Source organism: Carassius auratus, unplaced genomic scaffold (genome assembly GCF_003368295.1).
Source record: "Carassius auratus strain Wakin unplaced genomic scaffold, ASM336829v1 scaf_tig00215888, whole genome shotgun sequence".
In the NCBI taxonomy this organism is placed as follows: domain Eukaryota; kingdom Metazoa; phylum Chordata; class Actinopteri; order Cypriniformes; family Cyprinidae; genus Carassius; species Carassius auratus.
Genome location: NW_020528295.1, coordinates 21,709 through 45,818, shown reverse-complemented (window position 1 = coordinate 45,818; position 24,110 = coordinate 21,709). Strand labels below are relative to the sequence as shown.

Sequence of the window (24,110 nt, the reverse complement as noted above, 5' to 3'; positions counted from 1 at the left end):
GAAACTCGAAAATTTGACCAACAAAAATCACCAAGAGAAATTTTCGAGTTTCTCCTGAGTTCTTGAAACTTTTGGTTTGTTAGTTTGAGACTAGCACAGGAAGGCAGGTTTCAGCTTGATATCAAGCTGCAAGTGTTTAATTCCGAGGTAAGTCAAGGGTAGCGTTTCAGGAAACTCTGCATAGACTGCCAGGCCGAATGAACTCTGTCCTCTTGTGCGTGGGAATTACGCCGATTGTCTATTTGCTTTCGGGCACATCACACTATAAATATTGCCCAAAAAGCACTCTAGCGCTAGACTGTGGAGTTTCTGTAGTGTAGTGGTCATCACGTTCGCCTAACACGCGAAAGGTCCTCGGTTCGAAACCGAGCAGAAACAGCTGTCCCCTTTTGAAGAAATGTATGAACCCCTTTGAGCCGGCAGTTGGCTTCAGAAGGTTTAGCCTTTATGCGCATTTTGCTGAGCCTGCACACAATGATTTCGGACTTGCTTAGGAAGTGGGTTTCCGTAGTGTAGTGGTTATCACGTTCGCCTCACACGCGAAAGGTCCCCAGTTCGAAACTGGGCGGGAACACTGAATCTCTTTTCACAATCGTTTAGGTGGGTTTCTGTTGAGGAGGAACTCAATTCTAGCAAGGCTTTGCGGCCAAGAGGCATGAACACAGTCACTAAAGGTATAGTTGATGCAGAAATGAAAGAGCAGTCATTGTTTGACCTAAACCTATCCCACAACTGTGACATTCCAAGCCTGTCTGGCTTTCTTCTGAGGAACACGAAAAAAGAGATTTGCCTGAGTGGCCCTCTGTTGAGCAGCAGCTCTGCATCACGAAGGCCCGTCTTTACACAGGTGTAGAGATAATTATTAAGCCACACTAGGCAGCGGTAATACCCACGCAGACAGTACTCTGTACTTTTGACCTGGTAGTTTAGATGAACAGATGGCCGGTGCACTCAAAGACCCAATATTTCGTACAACATATAAATATACATATATTAAATGAAAGTGGGGAAAAAAGCAAAGAAGAAATGGCCACAGAGGATTCCCGCAAACAACTGGAGAAATTCCCGGTTTGCTGCTAAAAATAGAAGGTATTTGCGAACTGAAGAGCGCAACGCAATTTGTAATTTGATTCGCGCTCCAAGATGCATGAGATGAAAAGATCTGACACCTTCGCCACAGGTTTCCGTAGTGTAGAGGTTATCACGTTCGCCTTACACGCGAAAGGTCCCCAGTTCGAAACTGGGCGGGAACACTGGATCTCTTTTTCAAAATTGTTCAGGTGGGTTTCTGTTCAGGAGGAACTCAACGCTTCCAAGGCTTTGCGGCCAATAGGCATTAATACAGTCACTAAAGGTAAAGTTGATGCAGAAATGAAAGAGCAGTCATTGTTTGACCTAAACCTAACCCACAACTGTGACATTCCAAGCCTGTGTGGCTTTCTTCTGAGAAACACCAAAGACGAGATTTTAGGAAACTCTGCGTAGACTGCCACGCCGAATGAACTCTGTCCTCTTGTGTAAGGGTCTTATTCCACCTAGGCCATCACGTAAGGCAGGGTCTCAAGGGGTGTCTAAAAGGGGGTACGTGGCAGGCCCTCCTTAGACCCCTGCGCGCCGGCCCTGTCTGTCCCAATGATCACCTGTGTCACCACAAACAGCCCATCAGTCCCTCTCACCGCCTATGTGACCACTAATTGCGCTTCTGTCCACTGGTAATACAAAAACTGTGACCGCAAGCTGTCTATGTGTCCCCCTGATCCCCTACGTGCCCCACAGTAGCTCTTTTTATCCCCTTGGCGAACTTTAAAACACATCCATTCTGGAGTGTTTATTTTCTGAATAAAATGATGCAAAGCCGTAGCAGTTTCTAGAACACATGGCTAACCTTCTTGAAATTCAACACAATGGTCAACGAATCTGCCAATAAACCTGTTCAGGTGGCTCTCGCTTACTCCCGGAAGCACCCAGAGGTGTTTAAACCCTCGAATTCCACTGACCACAAAACAGTCTGTTTTTTTACAATGGGATAGATTGTACGTGGCAAGTCCATGTCTCAGCTTTCTGAAGAGATATCAAGCTAAAACCTGATTTCCCATGCTAGTCTGGACACGTGCTTACCCCTGTGGTGAGTTTCAATAAGATTGGAGAAATTTGAAATCTCGGCTCAAAAAAACTAAAAGTTTCAAGAAGATTGGAGAAACTCGAAAAGTTGACCAACAAAAATCAAAAAGAGAAATTTTCGAGTTCTCCTGTGTTCTTGAAACTTTGGGTTTGTTAGTTTGAGACTAGCACAGGAAGGCAGGTTTCAGCTTGATTATCAAGCTGCAAGTGTTTAATTCCGAGGTAAGTCAAGGGTAGCGTTTCAGGAAACTCTGCATAGACTGCCAGGCCGAATGAACTCTGTCCTCTTGTGCGTGGGAATTACGCCGATTTGTCTAGTTTGCTTTCGGGCACATCACACGTATAAATATTCGCCCCAAAAGCACTCTAGCGTTAGACTGTGGAAGTTTCTGTAGTGTAGTGGTCATCACGTTCGCCTAACACGCGAAAGGTCCTCGGTTCGAAACCGAGCAGAAACAGCCGTCCCCTTTTTGAAGAAATGTATGAACCCCTTTGAGCCGACAGTTGCTTCAGAAGGTTTAGCCTTTATGCGCATTTTGCTGAGCCTGCACACAATGATTTCGGACTTGCTTGGGAAGTGGGTTTCCGTAGTGTAGTGGTTATCACGTTCGCCTCACATGCGAAAGGTCCCCAGTTCGAAACTGGGCGGGAACACTGAATCTCTTTTCAACAATCGTTTAGGTGGGTTTCTGTTGAGGAGGAACTCAATTCTACCAAGGCTTTGCGGCCAAGAGGCATGAACACAGTCACTAAAGGTATAGTTGATGCAGAAATGAAAGAGCAGTCATTGTTTGACCTAAACCTATCCCACAACTGTGACATTCAAGCCTGTCTGGCTTTCTTCTGAGGAAACACGAAAAAAGAGATTTGCCTGAGTGGCCCTCTGTTGAGCAGCAAGCTCTGCATCACGAAGGCCCGTCTTTACACAGGTGTAGAGATAATTATAAGCCACACTAGGCAGCGTAATACCCACGCAGACAGTACTCTGTACTTTTGACCTGGTAGTTTAGATGAACAGATGCCGGTGCACTCAAAGACCCAATATTTCGTACAACACATAAATATACATATATTAAATGAAAGTGGGGAAAAAAGCAAAGAAGAAAATGGCCACAGAGGATTCCCGCAAACAACTGGAGAAATTCTCGGTTTGCTGCTAAAAATAGAAGGTATTTGCGAACTGAAGAGCGCAACGCAATTTGTAATTTGATTCCCGCTCCAAGATGCATGAGAATGAAAGATCTGACACCTTTGCCACAGGTTTTCCGTAGTGTAGAGGTTATCCGTTCGCCTTACACGCGAAAGGTCCCAGTTCGAAACTGGGCGGGAACACTGGATCTCTTTTCAAAATTGTTCAGGTGGGTTTCTGTCAGGAAGGAACTCAACGCTTCCAGGCTTTGCGGCCAATAGGCATTAATACAGTCACTAAAGGTAAAGTTGATGCAGAAATGAAAGAGCAGTCATTGTTTGACCTAAACCTAACCACAACTGTGACATTCCAAGCCTGTGTGGCTTTCTTCTGAGAAACACCAAAGACGAAGATTTTAGGAAACGCTGCGTAGACTGCCACGCCGAATGAACTCTGTCCTCTTTGTGTAAGGGTCTTATTCCACCTAGGCCATCACGTAAAGGCAGGGTCTCAAGGGGTGTCTAAAAGGGGGTACGGGCAGGCCCTCCTTAGACCCCTGCGCGCCGGCCCTGTCTGTCCCAATGATCACCTGTGTCACCACAAACAGCCCATCAGTCCCTCTCACCGCCTATGTGACCACTAATTGCGCTTCTGTCCGCTGGTAATACAACAACTGTGACCGCAAGCTGTCTATGTGTCCCCCTGATCCCCTACGTGCCCACAAGTAGCCTTTTTATCCCCTTGGCGAACTTTAAAACACATCCATCTGGAGTGTTATTTTCTGATAAAACGATGCAAGCCGTAGCAGTTTCTAACACATGGCTAACCTTCTTGAAATTCAACACAATGGTCAACGAATCTGCCAATAAACCTGTTCAGGTGGCTCCTCGCATACTCCCGAAGCACCCAGAGGTGTTAAACCCTCGGAATTCCACTGACCACAAACAGTCTGTTTTTTTACAATGGGATAGATTGTACGTGGCAAGTCCATGTCTCAGCTTTCTGAAGAGATATCAAGCTAAAACCTGATTTCCCATGCTAGTCTGGACACGTGCTACCCCTGTGTTGAGTTTCAATAAGATTGGAGAAACTTGAAATCTCGGCTCAAAAAAACTAAAAGTTTCAAGAAGATTGGAGAAACTCGAAAATTTGACCAACAAAAATCACCAAGAGAATTTATCGAGTTTCTCCTGTGTTCTTGAAACTTTGGGTTTGTTAGTTTGAGACTAGCACAGGAAGGCAGGTTTCAGCTTGATATCAAGCTGCAAGTGTTTAATTCCGAGGTAAGTCAAGGGTAGCGTTTCAGGAAACTCTGCATAGACTGCCAGGCCGAATGAACTCTGTCCTCTTGTGCGTGGGAATTACGCCGATTGTCTATTTGCTTTCGGGCACATCACAGTATAAATATTCGCCCAAAAGCACTCTAGCGTTAGACTGTGGAGTTTCTGTAGTGTAGTGGTCATCACGTTCGCCTAACACGCGAAAGGTCCTCGGTTCGAAACCGAGCAGAAACAGCTGTCCCCTTTTGAAGAAATGTATGAACCCCTTTGAGCCGACAGTTGGCTTCAGAAGGTTTAGCCTTTATGCGCATTTGCTGAGCCTGCACACAATGATTTCGGACTTGCTTAGGAAGTGGGTTTCCGTAGTGTAGTGGTTATCACGTTCGCCTCACACGCGAAAGGTCCCCAGTTCGAATCTGGGCGGGAACACTGAATCTCTTTCACAATCGTTTAGGTGGGTTTCTGTTGAGGAGGAACTCAATTCTACCAAGGCTTTGCGGCCAAGAGGCATGGACACAGTCACTAAAGGTATAGTTGATGCAGAAATGAAAGAGCAGTCATTGTTTGACCTAAACCTATCCCACAACTGTGACATTCCAAGCCTGTCTGGCTTTCTTCTGAGGAACACGAAAAAAGAGATTTGCCTGAGTGGCCCTCTGTTGAGCAGCAGCTCTGCATCACGAAGGCCCGTCTTTACACAGGTGTAGAGATAATTATTAAGCCACACTAGGCAGCGGTAATACCCACGCAGACAGTACTCTGTACTTTTGACCTGGTAGTTTAGATGAACAGATGGCCGGTGCACTCAAAGACCCAATATTTAGTACAACACATAAATATACATACATTAAATGAAAGTGGGGAAAAAAGCAAAGAAGAAATGGCCACAGAGGATTCCCGCAAACAACTGGAGAAATTCTCGGTTTGCTGCTAAAAATAGAAGGTATTTGCGAACTGAAGAGCGCAACGCAATTTGTAATTTGATTCCCGCTCCAAGATGCATGAGATGAAAAGATCTGACACCTTTGCCACAGGTTTCCGTAGTGTAGAGGTTATCACGTTCGCCTTACACGCGAAAGGTCCCCAGTTCGAAACTGGGCGGGAACACTGGATCTCTTTTTCAAAATTGTTCAGGTGGGTTTCTGTTCAGGAGGAACTCAACGCTTCCAAGGCTTTGCGGCCAATAGGCATTAATACAGTCACTAAAGGTAAAGTTGATGCAGAAATGAAAGAGCAGTCATTGTTTGACCTAAACCTAACTCACAACAGTGACATTCCAAGCCTGTGTGGCTTTCTTCTGAGAAACACCAAAGACGAGATTTTAGGAAACGCTGCGTAGACTGCCACGCCGAATGAACTCTGTCCTCTTGTGTAAGGGTCTTATTCCACCTAGGCCATCACGTAAGGCAGGGTCTCAAGGGGTGTCTAAAAGGGGGTACGTGGCAGGCCCTCCTTAGACCCCTGCGCGCCGGCCCTGTCTGTCCCAATGATCACCTGTGTCACCACAAACAGCCCATCAGTCCCTCTCACCGCCTATGTGACCACTAATTGCGCTTCTGTCCGCTGGTAATACAACAACTGTGACCGCAAGCTGTCTATGTGTCCCCCTGATCCCCTATGTGCCCACAAGCAGCCTTTTTATCCCCTTGACGAACTTTAAAACACATCCATCTGGAGTGTTATTTTCTGATAAAACGATGCAAGCCGTAGCAGTTTCTAACACATGGCTAACCTTCTTGAAATTCAACACAATGGTCAACGAATCTGCCAATAAACCTGTTCAGGTGGCTCCTCGCTTACTCCCGAAGCACCCAGAGGTGTTAAACCCTCGGAATTCCACTGACCACAAACAGTCTGTTTTATTTACAATGGGATAGATTGTACGTGGCAAGTCCATGTCTCAGCTTTCTGAAGAGATATGAAGCTAAAACCTGATTTCCCATGCTAGTCTGGACACGTGCTACCCCATGTGGTGAGTTTCAATAAGATTGGAGAAACTTGAAATCTCGGCTCAAAAAAACTAAAAGTTTCAAGAAGATTGGAGAAACTCGAAAGTTTGACCAACAAAAATCACCAAGAGAAATTTTCGAGTTTCTCCTGTGTTCTTGAAACTTTGGGTTTGTTAGTTTGAGACTAGCACAGGAAGGCAGGTTTCAGCTTGATATCAAGCTGCAAGTGTTTAATTCCGAGGTAAGTCAAGGGTAGCGTTTCAGGAAACTCTGCATAGACTGCCAGGCCGAATGAACTCTGTCCTCTTGTGCGTGGGAATTACGCTGATTGTGGTCATCACGTTCGCCTAACACGCGAAAGGTCCTCGGTTCGAAACCGAGCAGAAACAGCTGTCCCCTTTTGAAGAAATGTATAAACCCCTTTGAGCCGACAGTTGGCTTCAGAAGGTTTAGCCTTTATGCGCATTTTGCTGAGCCTGCACACAATGATTTCGGACTTGCTTAGGAAGTGGGTTTCCGTAGTGTAGTGGTTATCACGTTTGCCTCACACGGGAAAGGTCCCCAGTTCGAAACTGGGCGGGAACACTGAATCTCTTTTCACAATCGTTTAGGTGGGTTTCTGTTGAGGAGGAACTCAATTCTACCAAGGCTTTGCGGCCAAGAGGCATGAACACAGTCACTAAAGGTATAGTTGATGCAGAAATGAAAGAGCAGTCATTGTTTGACCTAAACCTATCCCACAACTGTGACATTCCAAGCCTGTCTGGCTTTCTTCTGAGGAACACGAAAAAAGAGATTTGCCTGAGTGGCCCTCTGTTGAGCAGCAGCTCTGCATCACGAAGGCCCGTCTTTACACAGGTGTAGAGATAATTATTAAGCCACACTAGGCAGCGGTAATACCCACGCAGACAGTACTCTGTACTTTTGACCTGGTAGTTTAGATGAACAGATGGCCGGTGCACTCAAAGACCCAATATTTCGTACAACATATAAATATACATATATTAAATGAAAGTGGGGAAAAAAGCAAAGAAGAAATGGCCACAGAGGATTCCCGCAAACAACTGGAGAAATTCCCGGTTTGCTGCTAAAAATAGAAGGTATTTGCGAACTGAAGAGCGCAACGCAATTTGTAATTTGATTTGCGCTCCAAGATGCATGAGATGAAAAGATCTGACACCTTTGCCACAGGTTTCCGTAGTGTAGAGGTTATCACGTTCGCCTTACACGCGAAAGGTCCCCAGTTCGAAACTGGGCGGGAACACTGGATCTCTTTTTCAAAATTGTTCAGATGGCTTTCTGTTCAGGAGGAACTCAACGCTTCCAAGGCTTTTCGGCCAATAGGCATTAATACAGTCACTAAAGGTAAAGTTGATGCAGAAATGAAAGAGCAGTCATTGTTTGACCTAAACCTAACCCACAACTGTGACATTCCAAGCCTGTGTGGCTTTCTTCTTATTCCGTCTTATTCCACCTAGGCCATCACGTAAGGCAGGGTCTCAAGGGGTGTCTAAAAGGGGGTACGTGGCAGGCCCTCCTTAGACCCCTGCGCGCCGGCCCTGTCTGTCCCAATGATCACCTGTGTCACCACAAACAGCCCATCAGTCCCTCTCACCGCCTATGTGACCACTAATTGCACTTCTGTCCACTGGTAATACAAAAACTGTGACCGCAAGCTGTCTATGTGTCCCCCTGATCCCCTACGTGCCCACAAGTAGCCTTTTTATCCCCTTGACGAACTTTAAAACATCCATCTGGAGTGTTATTTTCTGATAAAACGATGCAAGCCATAGCAGTTTCTAACACATGGCTAACCTTCTTGAAATTCAACACAATGGTCAGCGAATCTGCCAATAAACCTGTTCAGGTGGCTCCTCGCTTACTCCCGAAGCACCCAGAGGTGTTAAACCCTCAGAATTCCACTGACCACAAACAGTCTGTTTTTTTTTACAATGGGATAGATTGTACGTGGCAAGTCCATGTCTCAGCTTTCTGAAGAGATATCAAGCTAAAACCTGATTTCCCATGCTAGTCGTGACACGTGCTACCCCTGTGGTGAGTTTCAATAAGATTGGAGAAACTTGAAATCTCGGCTCGAAAAAAATAAAAGTTTCAAGAAGATTGGAGAAACTCGAAAATTTGACCAACAAAAATCACCAAAAGAAATTTTCGAGTTTCTCCTGTGTTCTTGAAACTTTGGGTTTGTTAGTTTGAGACTAGCACAGGAAGGCAGGTTTCAGCTTGATATGCTCTCCTTAGAGTTACAAATGATCTGCTCTTATCATCTGATCGTCGGTGTATCTCTCTATTAGTTTTACTGGATCTTAGTGCTGCGTTTGACACAATTGACCACAACATTCTTTTGCATAGACTTGAACACTTTGTTGGCATCAGTGGAAGTGCATTATCTTGGTTTAAATCGTACTTATATGACCGCCATCAGTTCGTAGCAGTGAATGAAGATGTATCATATCGATCACAACTGCAGTATGGAGTACCTCAAGGCTCAGTACTAGGGCCGCTACTCTTCACGCTTTATATTTTACCCTTGGGAGATCTCATCAGGAAACATGGTGTTAGCTTTCACTGTTATGCTGGTGATACGCAGCTCTATTTTTCCTCGCAGCCCGGTGAAACACACCAATTTGAAAAACAAATGGAATGCATAGTCGACATAAAAAATTGGATGACGAGTAATTTCTTACTGCTAAATTCAGAAAAAACAGAGGTGTTAATCATAGGGTCTAAAAACTCTGCTTGTAATAACCTAGAACACTGTCTAAGACTTGATGGTTGCTCTGTCAATTCTTCGTCATCAGTTAGGAACCTAGGTGTGCTACTTGATCGCAATCTTTCCTTAGAAAGCCACGTTTCTAGCATTTGTAAAACTGTATTTTTCCATCTCAAAAATATATCTAAATTACGGCCTATGCTCTCAATGTCAAATGCAGAAATGTTAATCCATGCATTTATGACTTCAAGGTTAGACTATTGTAATGCTTTATTGGGTGGTTGTTCTGCACGCTTGGTAAACAAACTACAGCTAGTCCAAAATGCAGCAGCAAGAGTTCTTACTAGAACCAGGAAGTATGACCATATTAGCCCGGTCCTGTCCACACTGCACTGGCTCCCTATCAAACATCGTATAGATTTTAAAATATTGCTTATTACTTCTAAAGCCCTTAATGGTTTAGCACCTCAGTATTTGAATGAGCTCCTTTTACATTATACTCCTCTACGTCCGCTACGTTCTCAAAACTCAGGCAATTTGATAATACTTAGAATATCAAAATCAACTGCGGGCGGCAGATCCTTTTCCTATTTGGCGCCTAAACTCTGGAATAACCTACCTAACATTGTTCGGGAGGCAGACACACTCTTGCATTTTAAATCTAGATTAAAGACCCATCTCTTTAACCTGGCATACACATAACATACTAATATGCTTTTAATATCCAAATCCGTTAAAGGATTTTTAGGCTGCATTAATTAGGTAAACCGGAAACACTTCACATAACACCGTACTTTCTACATCATTAGAAGAATGGCATCTACACTAATATTTGTCTGTTTCTCTCTTGTTCTGAGGTCACCGTGGCAACCAGATCCAGTCTGTGTCCAGATCAGAGGGTCACTGCAGTCACCCGGATCCAGTACGTATCCAAACCAGATGGTGGATCAGCACCTAGAAAGGACCTGTACTGCCCTGAAAGACAGCGGAGACCAGGACAACTAGAGCCCCAGATACAGATCCCCTGTAAAGACCTTGTCTCAGAGGACCACCAGGACAAGACCACAGGAAACAGATGATTCTTCTGCACAATCTGACTTTGCTGCAGCCTGGAATTGAACTACTGGTTCCGTCTGGTCAGAGGAGAACTGGCCCCCCAACTGAGCCTGGTTTCTCCCAAGGTTTTTTTCTCCATTCTGTCACCGATGGAGTTTCGGTTCCTTGCCGCTGTCGCCTCTGGCTTGCTTAGTTGGGGTCACTTCATCTACAGCCATATCATTGACTTGATTGCAAATAAAAACAGACACTATTTCAACTGAACAGAGATGACATAACTGAATTCAATGATGAACTGCCTTTAACTATTATTTTGCATTGTTGAGACACTGTTTTCCAAATGAATGTTGTTCAGTGCTTTGACGCAATGAATTTTGTTTAAAGCACTATATAAATAAAGGTGATTGATTGATTGATATTGCTTTAGCTTTCTGTGATGGTAATTGTGCCTTCTATGGTCCTTTGTCCTAACTGCTTCTAGCTTTCATCCCGTGACACCTGCGTCTCTTCTTTGCTCCACAAGAGCCCGGATAGCTCAGTTGGAAGAGCATCAGACTTTTAATCTGAGGGTCCAGGGTTCAAGTCCCTGTTTGGGTGAAGGTCTTTCTTTGGCCTCACCTTGCTATCACTACGGTCCATCTCTTCTGCTGACTCTGTACTGGAACGGTGTTCCTTCCTGCTCTCGGGGATCAAGGGATCTCCCTTGTGGTTAGTGAAAAACAAACAATGTTAAAACACTTGAACAAGGCAAAAAAAAAAAAAACATAAATAACAATGGTGCCTGGGGTTTTTGAGAACTGGGGCTTGTAGCCTAGAATTTTTATTTGTAATTCATGTGAAAATCATCTTGTTTCCTCACTTACAGAAAACAATACATTGATTTACATTTTCTAAGACACTTTTTGTTGGTAAAGGTCATATGAGAGTAGGCGTCAACTATCATGAATATCATTATGATTTACACCTGAGAAGACAAAGCCCTGCATAATGAGCTGCATAAAGAGCCGCTCAGTCAGCTGTTGTCACTGAGAGGGAGGTGTTACAAGAAAGAACGTGAGAACAAAATATATGTATATCATTTTAAGATTGTAGTTTATTTAGAATATATTTAATTATCCCACAACATAATTTAATATGGGGGAGCAGTTAAACAGTTTATTAGGAACAATCAAAGCTGACTTTCAAACTAATTTTATTTTTGCATTATTACTCCAGTCACACAATCCTCAAGAAATCCTTTTAACAATCTGAATTTCAAAAAAAAAAAAAAACATTTATTGTTATCATTATTATTTATGTTGAAAATAGCAGAGGACATTTTTCAGGTTTTTTAGGGGGTAAATTAAAAGAACACCATTTTTTGTTACATTTGTTAGTTACATGTATTTGTTACATTTATATTATTTACATCAAGCTTTTGAATGGTATAGTTTTGTATATTGTTATTGGAACTTCATAATATTTAACTTAATTATACATTTAGTCAAGAATTATAGTTTGGAAAAAGTCTAACTAGTAAAATGTTTAGACGTTATGTGAAAGCTAGTACAAGTATATAAATAAATATAAAGAGACTTACTCATGTTTATGATCTCTGCTGAATAAAGTGCTTCATTCTTTTTTTCTGAGGAAATCCATTTCTCAAATCCTCAACCACGTCACATCTTTTTGGGGTGAATTATGTGTTATTCCTCTCATCGCGAAGCAAACAGTAAAATAAAAGCACTTGAACAACAGTCTGGCTGCTTTTTCTTCTGTGTGGGCGTATTCAAGCTGCGCTTCAGTTTGAATCTGAATAGAGCGTTCAGCGTGGGGCGTGGTCACATTAGATATAATGAAGGGAGACGTGAAAAAAGGACATTGCCTTGTTTTCATATGGATTACTTTATCACAGAACATTTGTTTTCGGCAGCACTCATTTAGTTTAAAAGTAGACATGTCAAGCTTTCTATAGATATCTCTCTCATGTCTCTTCGTTGAGTATTCACGGAGATACAGTTCATTTTAATGACGTGTTTGTAAATGAAGATCAGCACAGACAAAGGCTGCAGACAGCACATCTTGTTTGTTATCTTTAGAAGTGCACAAAGTTTTGTTGTTATTATGTCTGTATCCAAAAAAAGGAAACCCTTTACTGGGTTACAGTCCGCTTGCTGACTGAGCTGGGATGTTTGCAAGGAGGTCAGGCAGCAGTGTTGCACACAAACTGAGCAGGAGTTGGGCTGTTCTTGTAGTCGTGGCCGAGTGGTTAAGGCGATGGACTAGAAATCCATTGGGGTCTCCCTGCGCAGGTTCGAATCCTGCCGACTACGCTGTTTGCTGAAGGCCATGAGGGAAAGCGTCCATGAATTTTTCAAGGTCCTCCCACTGATTTGCGAAATGTCCAGTCCCTCATCGATGGACCAACACACCGCTGGTGCTTCTTCTATTCGGGCTCCAGGGGCTAACTCGGGTGAGCCAGTGGCACGCCGTGATCGTATAGTGGTTAGTACTCTGCGTTGTGGCCGCAGCTACCCCGGTTCGAATCCGGGTCACGGCAATACTCTGGCGTTGAGTGTATGGGAAGGTTGCCATTTTTTTACCACCTCATCTTTCTTCTCTATTTTGTTTTTGATGCCTGGCCTATGCAGGGTGCCACCAGACAACGGGGCAGGCAGCCTACCGCTAGACGTAGTCGTGGCCAAGAGGTTAAGGCGATGGACTTGAAATCCATTGGGGTCTCCCCGCGCAGGTTCGAACCCTGCCGACTACGGGAGTGCTTTGCAGTATTGCTTTAGCTTTCTGTGATGGTAATTGTACCTTCTATGGTCCTTTGTCCTAACTGCTTCTAGCTTTCATCCCGTGACACCTGCGTCTCTTCTTTGCTCCACAAGAGCCCGGATAGCTCAGTTGGAAGAGCATCAGACTTTTAATCTGAGGGTCCAGGGTTCAAGTCCCTGTTTGGGTGAAGGTCTTTCTTTGGCCTCACCTTGCTATCACTACGGTCCATCTCTTCTGCTGACTCTGTACTGGAACGGTGTTCCTTCCTGCTCTCGGGGATCAAGGGATCTCCCTTGTGGTTAGTGAAAAACAAACAATGTTAAAACACTTGAACAAGGCAAAAAAAAAAAAAACATAAATAACAATGGTGCCTGGGGTTTTTGAGAACTGGGGCTTGTAGCCTAGAATTTTTCTTTGTAATTCATGTGAAAATCATCTTGTTTACTCACTTACAGAAAACAATACATTGATTTACATTTTCTAAGACACTTTTTGTTGGTAAAGGTCATATGAGAGTAGGCGTCAACTATCATGAATATCATTATGATTTACACCTGAGAAGACAAAGCCCTGCATAATGAGCTGCATAAAGAGCCGCTCAGTCAGCTGTTGTCACTGAGAGGGAGGTGTTACAAGAAAGAACGTGAGAACAAAATATATGTATATCATTTTAAGATTGTAGTTTATTTAGAATATATTTAATTATCCCACAACATAATTTAATATGGGGGAGCAGTTAAACAGTTTATTAGGAACAATCAAAGCTGACTTTCAAACTAATTTTATTTTTGCATTATTACTCCAGTCACACAATCCTCAAGAAATCCTTTTAACAATCTGAATTTCTAAAAAAAAAAACATTTATTGTTATCATTATTATTTATGTTGAAAATAGCAGAGGACATTTTTCTGTTTTTTTAGGGGGTAAATTAAAAGAACACCATTTTTTGTTACATTTGTTAGTTACATGTATTTGTTACATTTATATTATTTACATCAAGCTTTTGAATGGTATAGTTTTGTATATTGTTATTGGAACTTCATAATATTTAACTTAATTATACATTTAGTCAAGAATTATAGTTTGGAAAAAGTCTAACTAGTAAAATGTTTAGACGTTATGTGAAAGCTAGTACAAGTATATAAATAAATATAAAGAGACTTACTCATGTTTATGATCTCTGCTGAATAAAGTGCTTCATTCTTTTTTTCTGAGGAAATCCATTTCTCAAATCCTCAACCACGTCACATCTTTTTGGGGTGAATTATGTGTTATTCCTCTCATCGCGAAGCAAACAGTAAAATAAAAGCACTTGAACAACAGTCTGGCTGCTTTTTCTTCTGTGTGGGCGTATTCAAGCTGCGCTTCAGTTTGAATCTGAATAGAGCGTTCAGCGTGGGGCGTGGTCACATTAGATATAATGAAGGGAGACGTGAAAAAAGGACATTGCCTTGTTTTCATATGGATTACTTTATCACAGAACATTTGTTTTCGGCAGCACTCATTTAGTTTAAAAGTAGACATGTCAAGCTTTCTATAGATATCTCTCTCATGTCTCTTCGTTGAGTATTCACGGAGATACAGTTCATTTTAATGACGTGTTTGTAAATGAAGATCAGCACAGACAAAGGCTGCAGACAGCACATCTTGTTTGTTATCTTTAGAAGTGCACAAAGTTTTGTTGTTATTATGTCTGTATCCAAAAAAAGGAAACCCTTTACTGGGTTACAGTCCGCTTGCTGACTGAGCTGGGATGTTTGCAAGGAGGTCAGGCAGCAGTGTTGCACACAAACTGAGCAGGAGTTGGGCTGTTCTTGTAGTCGTGGCCGAGTGGTTAAGGCGATGGACTAGAAATCCATTGGGGTCTCCCTGCGCAGGTTCGAATCCTGCCGACTACGCTGTTTGCTGAAGGCCATGAGGGAAAGCGTCCATGAATTTTTCAAGGTCCTCCCACTGATTTGCGAAATGTCCAGTCCCTCATCGATGGACCAACACACCGCTGGTGCTTCTTCTATTCGGGCTCCAGGGGCTAACTCGGGTGAGCCAGTGGCACGCCGTGATCGTATAGTGGTTAGTACTCTGCGTTGTGGCCGCAGCTACCCCGGTTCGAATCCGGGTCACGGCAATACTCTGGCGTTGAGTGTATGGGAAGGTTGCCATTTTTTTACCACCTCATCTTTCTTCTCTATTTTGTTTTTGATGCCTGGCCTATGCAGGGTGCCACCAGACAACGGGGCAGGCAGCCTACCGCTAGACGTAGTCGTGGCCAAGAGGTTAAGGCGATGGACTTGAAATCCATTGGGGTCTCCCCGCGCAGGTTCGAACCCTGCCGACTACGGGAGTGCTTTGCAGTATTGCTTTAGCTTTCTGTGATGGTAATTGTACCTTCTATGGTCCTTTGTCCTAACTGCTTCTAGCTTTCATCCCGTGACACCTGCGTCTCTTCTTTGCTCCACAAGAGCCTGGATAGCTCAGTCGGTAGAGCATCAGACTTTTAATCTGAGGGTCCAGGGTTCAAGTCCCTGTTCGGGCGAAGGTCTTTCTTTGGCCTCACCTTGCTATCACTACGGTCCATCTCTTCTGCTGACTCTGTACTGGAATGGTGTTCCTTCCTGCTCTCGGGGATCAAGGGATCTCCCTTGTGGTTAGTGAAAAACTAACAATGTTAAAACACTTGAACAAGGCAAAAAAAAAAACATAAATAACAATGGTGCCTGGGGTTTTTGAGAACTGGGGCTTGTAGCCTAGAATTTTTCTTTGTAATTCATGTGAAAATCATCTTGTTTACTCACTTACAGAAAACAATACATTGATTTACATTTTCTAAGACACTTTTTGTTGGTAAAGGTCATATGAGAGTAGGCGTCAACTATCATGAATATCATTATGATTTACACCTGAGAAGACAAAGCCCTGCATAATGAGCTGCATAAAGAGCCGCTCAGTCAGCTGTTGTCACTGAGAGGGAGGTGTTACAAGAAAGAACGTGAGAACAAAATAAATGTATATCATTTTAAGTTTGGAGTTTATTTAGAATATATTTAATTATCCCACAACATAATTTAATATGGGGGAGCAGTTAAACAGTTTATTAGGAACAATCAAAGCTGACTTTCAAACTAATTTTATTTTTGCATTATTACTCCAGTCACACAATCCTCAAGAAATCCTTTTAACAATCTGAATTTCTAAAAAAAAAAACATTTATTGTTATCATTATTATTAATGTTGAAAATAGCAGAGGACATTTTTCTGTTTTTTTAGGGGGTAAATTAAAAGAACACCATTTTTTGTTACATTTGTTACAGTTACATGTATTTGTTACATTTATATCATTTACATCAAGCTTTTGAATGGTATAGTTTTGTATATTGTTATTGGAACTTTATAATATTTAACTTAATTATACATTTAGTCAAGAATTATAGTTTGGAAAAAGTCTAACTAGTAAAATGTTTAGACGTTATGTGAAAGCTAGTACAAGTATATCAGTGGTTCCCAACCTTTTTCAACTCGCGGCCCACTCAACCAAACACATATGTTTGCGCGGCCCTCTTGAAAAAAATTAACTGACCCCGCTATTGTTGGGTTAATAACTTAGTACTCCGAAGCTAGATTTTAAACTGTATTTATTGAATAAACTAGGGCTGTGCGATATGGACAAAAAAAAAAAAACTATCGCGATTTTTTTTAATCAATTTTGCAATTGTGACACACACCGATATGCTTTTACAGTCATAAATGCATTCAGGATTAATTTGAAACATATTTCCAAAAGAAAACCAATCAGAGCTTTATCAAAAAGTCATCTCTAGAACAGACATAAGTCAAAATTATTACTATTGTGAAGATGTAAAAAAATGTATAGACTTGTGGCAAAAAAAAAAAAAAAATCCTGTATACAGGGACTTTTTTTTCTTTTTTGCCATGCATTGTTCATAGAGCTCATTAATTGTAGCGGTGCCTCAGGTATTTGCAGTGTGTTTACAGTATGTTTATGCGGTCAGCAGTGAGAGCGCATAAATATAACACGAAAGCACATTAAAATTTAGGATTTAGAAATCGCGCACGCTCAAATCGTGATTTTAGGACGTTTGCTTTTAATCGCACAGCCCTAGAATGGACTGGAAATGAACAGAAAATAATTGGCGGCCCACCTGCAATACCACCGCGGCCTACTAGGGGGCCGCGGACCACAGGTTGAAAACCACTGGCCTACATTTTAGAAACAATATTGACTGTTTAGGCTCTGTTTATTCAACGAAAATAGTTCCAAATAAACATGTTCAAGAAACACAAAACAGTGTTTCGTTCTTGAATGATTCAGTTTTTTTAATGAATCGAATTAATCAATTATTGATTGCACTTGAACTTGAATTACTGATTTCACTTGAATGTTAATAACCCCACAGTGCCCTATTATCACTACCTTATTTATTGATACAATTTAAGAATCTGTTGTGAAAGATGACACATAAGTCTACATTAAATAGGGTTAAGACAAAATGCCCCCTGATAAAAGTAAAAAAAAAAAAATGTACTAGAAATCAATTTAACATGGTGAATATCACAAAATGCAAATTAATAAGACATACTGATATTGTTCAAGTAAAATTGTTTGCTTTGACAGGAGAAAAATATTTAGACAAGCGCCAGCTTAATGCAGAGACACGTTATGAATCTTTATCTTTTTTTTCTTTTTTTTATGTAATAGTCATCATTAATGTGTTTTTGTGTCACTGTTTCCTATGTTGTGTGACAGAATGCCCAAATGAAGAAAAGGAAGGGAGACAGCTGTTTTTCCTTAAAAAAAAAAAAGGAATCAGGAGAACAGGAGCAAAAAGCAGGTGCAGGAGATAAAGATGCAACTGAGAGAAAGGAAGACATGGTGGAGGGACAGAAGGATATACTGGAAGAAGAAGGTGGCACAGAAGAAGAGGAAGAGCAAAACAGAGAGGCAGAAGGCAGCATTAGGCAAACAGAAACACCTTTTGCATGCCCAGTAGGACCCGATGGTATGCCCATTGTCAGCAACATTGTCAGGATTCTTTATTTTGGTTAGGTCATATTTAAAGGGATGCTAAACCTAAACATGAAAATGCTGTCATTTATTCATTTAGGGTTCAGAGTTTAGCTTCAGTCCTAATCAGATACACTAGAAGCAAGCAGATAATGAAGTTGCTATGGATTACATGCAAAGTGTATCTAGATCTGTTTGTAGCCATTCAGTAGAAAATATATATCTATTGTAGAGGAATCAAGTAACTGTAATGAGTGTAAGGTAATTTTAAGGTACTGTGTTATGAATTAAAAAACAATATATCTCATTCTTAGATATATCCAGATTCAGAAGTGATGGACCCTCCCAGCCACAATTGCAGACATTTTCTAAAAGTATTCAAGGAGCTGCAAAGAGAAGTTTTCACAGTGAGTGGTACAAGGCATACACTTGGCTGGAGTATTCACACTCCAAGGATTCTGCATACTGCTTCGCTTGCAGACACTTCTCACTCCCTAATGCTGCTAGTAGTGTGTTCACATCTGTAAATGGATACTCAAACTGGAAGAAAGCCACATTTAAAGACAGTGGATTCAGTTTGCATGCAAACTCAGATGTCCATATTAATGCAATGACTGACTGCCTGGCTTGAGAACAAAAGAATGGGGGAGAACAACCCGTCACTGTTTGCTCTGATGGATCATTACCACAAAAACAAGGTTACTGAAAATCAGAATTTTGTGAAAACTTTAGCAGAAGTTCTCCTCCTGACAGCTACACAGAAAATTGCCCAGCGAGCCTATGATGACTAAGCAGAATCATCAAACAGAGGGAATTTTTTTGAGAATTTAAATCTAATTGGTAAACATGATGCAAATGTGAATAAACAAGTGACACATAGTGCAAAAAATGCAAAATACACAAGCAATACAATCCTGGAATGTTTAGCCGGAATGGTCCGTGATGAAATTATTGAGGAGGTAAAGAAGAGTGAGCAATTTGCTTTTATAGCAGATGAGACAAAGGATCTGAAAAAAAAAGAACAGATTTCCTTTGTGCTGAGGTACTATTAAAATGGAATGGTGCATACAAGTTTTTTGGAATTCCAAGAAGCAGAGACATTAGATGCTGCAGGGTAAACAAATGTAAAAACGAAAAACCTTGATGGACAAGAGTACGATGGTGCCTCTGTATTGAGTGGTCAGAACACTGGTGTACAAACAAGAATTAGAGAGGTAGCCAAACATGCATTCTATGTACATTGTATTGTTTAAACCTTGTTCTGGTGGACCGTGTGAAGTCTGTTCCAGATGGGGCACGTTTTTTTCCTTACTTGAAAGGCTGTATGTTTTCTTTACCAGTTCATATGTTCAACACAAACAGCTTAAAATGCAGAGTGAGATCTTTGAATGTGCACCAAGTGAACTCCAGAGGTTGAGTGATACCAGGTGCACTTGCAGATACATAACTTGTCCAAACTTAATGGATCGATTGTCAGCTGTCAAGAGAGTGCTTGAGGACATTTCAGAGGAAAGTCATCCAGATAGGGCTGCAGAAGCGAGGGGGTTACTTGGTCAGATTGATTCAAATTTCACCGGGCTTTTGTCAGTCTTTAAGATGGTTCTTGGTAGCACAATTTTTTTTATCAGACATGCTTCAGTCTCCTAAGTTAGATCTTTCAAAAGCAGTTGATCTCATTGGAGCACTAAAACAAACCTCTGAAGGGTACCGTAGTGAGACTTACTTCAACAGTCTCTTGGATGAGATTATGCAGACATGTGACAACTGTGGTATTTCTTCAGACATGCCACTCCATAAGCGGAAAAAACCGAACGCTTAAAATCTAGAACACCGCAGGGTTGTGTCGCAACATCTGCAGTTGGACAGGATGTGAAGATGGAAAATAAGGAAACCTTTAAATTGCATGTTTACTACCCAATCATTGACTGTATGATTGGAGAAATAGAGCGCCGTTTCACAAAATTAAACTGTGGGATCATGAAAGGTATCCAAGCACTTAACAACCTCCACTTAAACCACCTCAAGTAGCAACTTCCTGGATGAAGAAAGCATAGCCCTCTTAGACAAAGCATATGAAGCAGATATGGAGGACCTAAAACATAAGCTACATCAGACCAGATGAATTTTAAGCAGGAAAAAGTCAGATGGACGGAAGGTTCCTGTTACTTTGATGGATTTCACTAGGTTCCTTGAACCTTTCAAAGAAGTCTTCTTTGAGCTTTTTCGTCTGCCAAAAGCAGCTGTTGTGCTACCGGTGAGTACTGCCTTGTGTGATCGCAGTTTCTCTACACTGAAACTTGTAAAAACTCACTGGCGTTCCACTATGTCAGATAGTAGACTAAGTAATTTAGCAGTACTTAGTATTGAGTCTGAGCGTTCAAAAGCTTTAGACATGGATGCTCTCATAAAACGTTTTTCTGCACAGCATGGTAACCGTCGAATTCAGCTCTTCTGATTTACTGTATAGAGAGTGAGCATGGCCATAGCCAGGCTTTGAAAATGAGTGAGGTCCAGGGGGTTTCTATAATAACCCCCTTAATATAGAATTGTGCTAAGATAACCCTTATAAATACAATGAATTATATACACTAACACTTGAAAAGAGACAGAAATTTAGATGTTTTTGGATGGATGCTCCTTTTTAAATCTTACCCTATTTATTGCATCAACGTTTGTTAGTATGTTATATTTATGGGGTGGATGATTTTATCATTGGTTTATTATTAGTTGTAGTAATTGTTGTAGTTGTAGCTCCAATGGCACAGAAGGTAAAGTGTCTGGTGTACATATTTTGACGTGATTGACCTGGGTCCGAATCCGCCTTTTGACGAAATTTTTGCTCCCTTTTCAAATTTCAAATCACATCAGAAAGGCATTCATTTTCAATTAGAATTAAGTAAATAATCAAAAAGGGCTTTATTGTCCCAATAAGGTGGCATCCATTAAATTAGACTCAATAAGTTGCATATTGTTTTATTATGTACTACACTACTGAGGTGCAGATATGCACAATTTGCAATATGTATTACAAATGGTAGAAAATCCTGCTATTTTAACATCTATAGCTATTTGCACTTAGTGTAAATAGTCACTGCCTTTTTTTATTACTTTCAGACTAATGCCGGCAATTTATTAATTTTCAAACATGAAAAATCTACAGAGGTCCGGAACTCTTAGCTGGGTACGGCCACGAGAGTGAGTGAACAGCTGCTGATTTCCATGTTTCACTATTTGTGTGACTTATGTAATTAGGTTCATAATGTTCAGTTACAATTGTCTTTGTGGAATTGTGTTTTTACCGTACAGACTTTATGTATTTATTTTAGGGCTTAGTATTTCCTGGAATTTTTCCAAAAAGGCATTGTTTAATTTATTTTTTAATGATAATGGGGCAGGCAGTCTACCAATAGACAAAGTCGTGGCCGAGAGGTTAAGGCGATGGACTTGAAATACTTTGGGGTCTCCCTGCGCAGGTTCGAGCCTTGCAGACTACGGGAGGGCTTTGTAGTATTGCTTTAGCTTTCTGTGACAGTAATTGTGCCTTCTAGGCAGAGGTTTAGTGGTAAAAAAAGAGGTGGGTAAACTATAAATTCTGGTTGACCACATTGAGGTCACGGTAAGGTGGGCCACTGCCTACCGGTGTATGTGTATCCTAATTACATCGCTATAGGCTATCATTCGATATTACTACCAAGGGTATCACTGGTTGTTCCCTCATATAGGTCACACAATCACTATTTAATTCATACATTAATCTAAGTTCTGGTTAAAGAGACTCAAGAAGGAATAATAAGGTTGAAATCTATAAAGTTTACTAAATGACAAAACAGAGAGAACATTTTTTTTAAAGAGGAATAGAGAGGGAGGCTTATATCCAGGGGTTCCAATGCAATGCACTTGTATGTAATGATTAGGGATTTTGGATTATTTTCATAGTCGATTAATCTGTTTAATATTTTCTCAATTAATCGGTTAATGGTTTGGTCTATAATATGTCAGAAAAATGTGGATCAGTGTTTCCCCAAAAGCCCAGGAATGCTCCTCAAATGTCTCGTTTTGTCCACAACTCAAAGATATTCAGTTGACTGTCACAGAGGAGAGAAGACACTAGAACATACTCACATTTAACAAGCTGGAATCAAATTTTTTTTTTTACTTTTATCTTTCATATATTTTATCAATGACACAGACTGCAATGACACAGACAGCTTCATTGCAGAAGGACATCCTTTTGATCACGTGGTTCACGTGAGATGATTGACAGCTTTACAAACTAATGATATCGCACTGATGTCATAGCTGACACGAATCAATAAAAGGAGAGTAATCGCAAGGTCTGTTAGCTGTTTTAGTTCTTCAGATCACATAAATCAGTGTAAAATGAATAGAAATGTTATTCTGTATGACGAAATATTTTACAAACATGTCATAAAATTATTAGCGCACCATTGGACTATAGCCCTGGCGGATCGTGGATATTGTATGTATACGAACACAAATAAACTGGAGATGAGATGAATGCCTGCTGTATGAGTGATGATTTCTATTCAAAATAATGAACTTTATTAATATTATTTTTATTATTATTGTTATTATTATTATTAATTACTGGATATCCATATTTGAATCTTGATGCAGTCTGTTGCAGGGCCGTGCAGAGACCTTTGGAGGGGCAGGTGCTCAAAGTATAAAAGGGGCACATGGAACAAGGTTTTAAATGGCGCTGTTCAAAATATCAATACAGCAATATATTGTGATGCATTCCTTGCGGATTCACATATCGATATGGATGATTATGTATTGATACAGCAGCAAATGCTTTGAAGCAAAGAAACAATAGAGAAGACAATTTTAAGTTTAAAATAATAATAGCTCTGGGATTAGAAACTGAAATGTCTTAAATTGTCCCAACCTGATGGCTTTTTCTTCTCTGTTTCAGCATTAAACTATTATTTTAACCATCACTACTACTCTTGCACCCAATCAATAAGTCCACCTTAAATATTGATACAAAACATAAAAAAACTGATCCACTGGAATATAGTGATTAATATTATTATTACTGTTGTAGTTGTTATTGTCTAAAATTGAACACCTTTGCAATGTAAACAAATGACAGGCTACATTTGTTATTCATATCCTTCACACTGCACTTTGATGTCAGGTATATCATGCATTTTTTATTGACATTGATATTTTTACATTAACTTCCAGAGAGATATTATTGAGTTTACAGGCTAAAGTGGTCTTGCTGTTGAAAGCACTGTTGCTATTGTAGAAAAAAAAATATTTGCGTCACATTTAAAATATAATTATATAATTAATTCCTGAATTTTTATAATGATAATTCAGAGAATGAGAAAATCTGAATAAGCCTTACCAGTGTTGTGATAATTATTTTTAAGGCACATATTAGCGATGACTGCCCTTAATTCAAGCCTTCAGTTTACCCTCGCTTATAACATAAGCACAGAATCAGTTCAGAATCAATCACCAAAAGAATCAGAGTAGTCCTATCATACACTTTATCTCAAGTCTTGATGATTTATGACCCTGATTTATGGCCTGATTTATGGCCGTACAGTCCGTGTAGATTGACAGGTAGTCAGAAGTGTGCATGGTCAGTTTGGATTGATTTATGACTATAAGGCCTGTCAGTCAAAGCGGTTGCCATGCCACTGGGTCCTGTGACCCTTGATTGACATGGCAGAGGTGTGTAAATCAAAAGATCAAAGAGATCTCAGATTTGACTTGTGTTGTGTTTATTACTGGATATATGATGGTTGTATCTGTAACCAGAGCAGTGGGGGATTTCTTATGATGGTTGTATCTGTAACCAGAGCTGTGGGGGGTTTCTGTGAAGTTCCTTTCTGGCCTGTTGTTCACACCTAAAGACAGTGGGAGGTGTTTGGGTTCTTCCTGGGAAAAAAAAATGGCTGTGCAAAAGTGAGGGTTTTGACGTCTTGACAGGATCAATGTTTGTTTGCTCTATATGGTGTTGATACTTAGGCACCGACAGGCCACATGCTCCCCGTCTACAAACACATTTGAAAAGGAGGACGA

The 24,110-nt window shown here is 40.9% G+C and overlaps 18 non-coding genes across 18 annotated transcripts; all 18 read left to right on the top strand.

The window, feature by feature from the left end:
• Positions 1–305: 305 nt before the first annotated feature.
• trnav-aac (transfer RNA valine (anticodon AAC)) lies at positions 306–378 on the top strand. The gene has a single exon. It is a non-coding gene; the product is annotated as a tRNA-Val (tRNA).
• Positions 379–501: 123 nt separating this feature from the next.
• On the top strand, positions 502–574 carry trnav-cac (transfer RNA valine (anticodon CAC)). The gene has a single exon. It is a non-coding gene; the product is annotated as a tRNA-Val (tRNA).
• Positions 575–1,180: 606 nt separating this feature from the next.
• On the top strand, positions 1,181–1,253 carry trnav-uac (transfer RNA valine (anticodon UAC)). The gene has a single exon. It is a non-coding gene; the product is annotated as a tRNA-Val (tRNA).
• A 1,253-nt stretch (positions 1,254–2,506) lies between these two features.
• On the top strand, positions 2,507–2,579 carry trnav-aac (transfer RNA valine (anticodon AAC)). Its single transcript has one exon. It is a non-coding gene; the product is annotated as a tRNA-Val (tRNA).
• A 123-nt stretch (positions 2,580–2,702) lies between these two features.
• Positions 2,703–2,775, top strand: trnav-cac (transfer RNA valine (anticodon CAC)). The gene has a single exon. It is a non-coding gene; the product is annotated as a tRNA-Val (tRNA).
• A 1,916-nt stretch (positions 2,776–4,691) lies between these two features.
• trnav-aac (transfer RNA valine (anticodon AAC)) lies at positions 4,692–4,764 on the top strand. The gene has a single exon. It is a non-coding gene; the product is annotated as a tRNA-Val (tRNA).
• A 122-nt stretch (positions 4,765–4,886) lies between these two features.
• Positions 4,887–4,959, top strand: trnav-cac (transfer RNA valine (anticodon CAC)). Its single transcript has one exon. It is a non-coding gene; the product is annotated as a tRNA-Val (tRNA).
• Positions 4,960–5,564: 605 nt separating this feature from the next.
• trnav-uac (transfer RNA valine (anticodon UAC)) lies at positions 5,565–5,637 on the top strand. The gene has a single exon. It is a non-coding gene; the product is annotated as a tRNA-Val (tRNA).
• A 2,033-nt stretch (positions 5,638–7,670) lies between these two features.
• Positions 7,671–7,743, top strand: trnav-uac (transfer RNA valine (anticodon UAC)). Its single transcript has one exon. It is a non-coding gene; the product is annotated as a tRNA-Val (tRNA).
• Positions 7,744–10,790: 3,047 nt separating this feature from the next.
• trnak-uuu (transfer RNA lysine (anticodon UUU)) lies at positions 10,791–10,863 on the top strand. Its single transcript has one exon. It is a non-coding gene; the product is annotated as a tRNA-Lys (tRNA).
• Positions 10,864–12,496: 1,633 nt separating this feature from the next.
• On the top strand, positions 12,497–12,578 carry trnas-aga (transfer RNA serine (anticodon AGA)). The gene has a single exon. It is a non-coding gene; the product is annotated as a tRNA-Ser (tRNA).
• Positions 12,579–12,733: 155 nt separating this feature from the next.
• On the top strand, positions 12,734–12,805 carry trnah-gug (transfer RNA histidin (anticodon GUG)). The gene has a single exon. It is a non-coding gene; the product is annotated as a tRNA-His (tRNA).
• Positions 12,806–12,936: 131 nt separating this feature from the next.
• On the top strand, positions 12,937–13,018 carry trnas-uga (transfer RNA serine (anticodon UGA)). Its single transcript has one exon. It is a non-coding gene; the product is annotated as a tRNA-Ser (tRNA).
• A 122-nt stretch (positions 13,019–13,140) lies between these two features.
• trnak-uuu (transfer RNA lysine (anticodon UUU)) lies at positions 13,141–13,213 on the top strand. Its single transcript has one exon. It is a non-coding gene; the product is annotated as a tRNA-Lys (tRNA).
• A 1,630-nt stretch (positions 13,214–14,843) lies between these two features.
• Positions 14,844–14,925, top strand: trnas-aga (transfer RNA serine (anticodon AGA)). Its single transcript has one exon. It is a non-coding gene; the product is annotated as a tRNA-Ser (tRNA).
• Positions 14,926–15,080: 155 nt separating this feature from the next.
• Positions 15,081–15,152, top strand: trnah-gug (transfer RNA histidin (anticodon GUG)). Its single transcript has one exon. It is a non-coding gene; the product is annotated as a tRNA-His (tRNA).
• Positions 15,153–15,283: 131 nt separating this feature from the next.
• Positions 15,284–15,365, top strand: trnas-uga (transfer RNA serine (anticodon UGA)). Its single transcript has one exon. It is a non-coding gene; the product is annotated as a tRNA-Ser (tRNA).
• A 122-nt stretch (positions 15,366–15,487) lies between these two features.
• trnak-uuu (transfer RNA lysine (anticodon UUU)) lies at positions 15,488–15,560 on the top strand. The gene has a single exon. It is a non-coding gene; the product is annotated as a tRNA-Lys (tRNA).
• The last annotated feature ends 8,550 nt before the right edge of the window (positions 15,561–24,110 follow it).